The sequence below is a fragment of the Ictidomys tridecemlineatus genome, chromosome 10, assembly GCF_052094955.1.
Source record: "Ictidomys tridecemlineatus isolate mIctTri1 chromosome 10, mIctTri1.hap1, whole genome shotgun sequence".
NCBI lineage: Eukaryota > Metazoa > Chordata > Mammalia > Rodentia > Sciuridae > Ictidomys > Ictidomys tridecemlineatus.
The window spans coordinates 55,642,899-55,643,811 of NC_135486.1; positions in this window are offsets into that span (position 1 = coordinate 55,642,899).

Sequence of the window (913 nt, forward strand, 5' to 3'; positions counted from 1 at the left end):
AAGTTCTATGAAATTCTTATTTCCATAGTTGTAATATTGGAATAATTATACTTACTCTGCATGCCCACTAGGTTTTTCTGAGTGTCAGTCAAATAAAGTACCATGCAAAAGTACTACTTAACAAATGATAGACACTCAATAAACGTTCATTATTTTTTATTTTCTTTCCCTTTGTATTGCACTCTTTGATGAATCCTTAGTTCCAATTGGATTTCAAGTGCAATTATGGCTCTGTGATATCATATTTCTCCCGTTAGCTCTGATATATTTCTTTGGTCAAAACAGCCTCAATGGAAACCATTTATATCATTGTGAACCTTCTTGTAGAGCCCTTGCTTGGATTTTCAAGAAGATACTTCACAGCCCAGGTAGATAATGTAAAAATTGTATAAATAAAAGGAACTAAAAGCTCTTTGTAGAAACACCTATTCAAACTCTGGGTCAGGAAATGTCTATATACCTTAGATGTCATTTGTGCCATGAAGTAAGAAAACTATCAAGAACTAATAGGATGATTTCTAAAGGAAACAAGCCTAATTGAATTTACTTCCAAAGGTCTAAGATACATGAATTGAATACCAGAAAGAATGTTTGAGAAGGTAGTAGCAGAAGCAGTATAGTTTTAATTTCCCTAAATTTACTTACAAACATAAAGAGCAACTAGGATAGCAAAACAAAAGACCCACAGGTGATTCCTACAGTAAATCAAATGATAAGGTATTTCCAGGATCCCCCAAGTACACAACAGCCTCAGCAATGGGATGTGAGCAGTGCAGCATTTGTACTGGAGGAGAGACCCATGACAAATAAGTTTCTAGTAGTCTTGAGATTAAGTACGTACACATGCATGCACGCAAGCACGCGGGCACACGCGTGCACACACACACACACACACACACACTCACACACACAC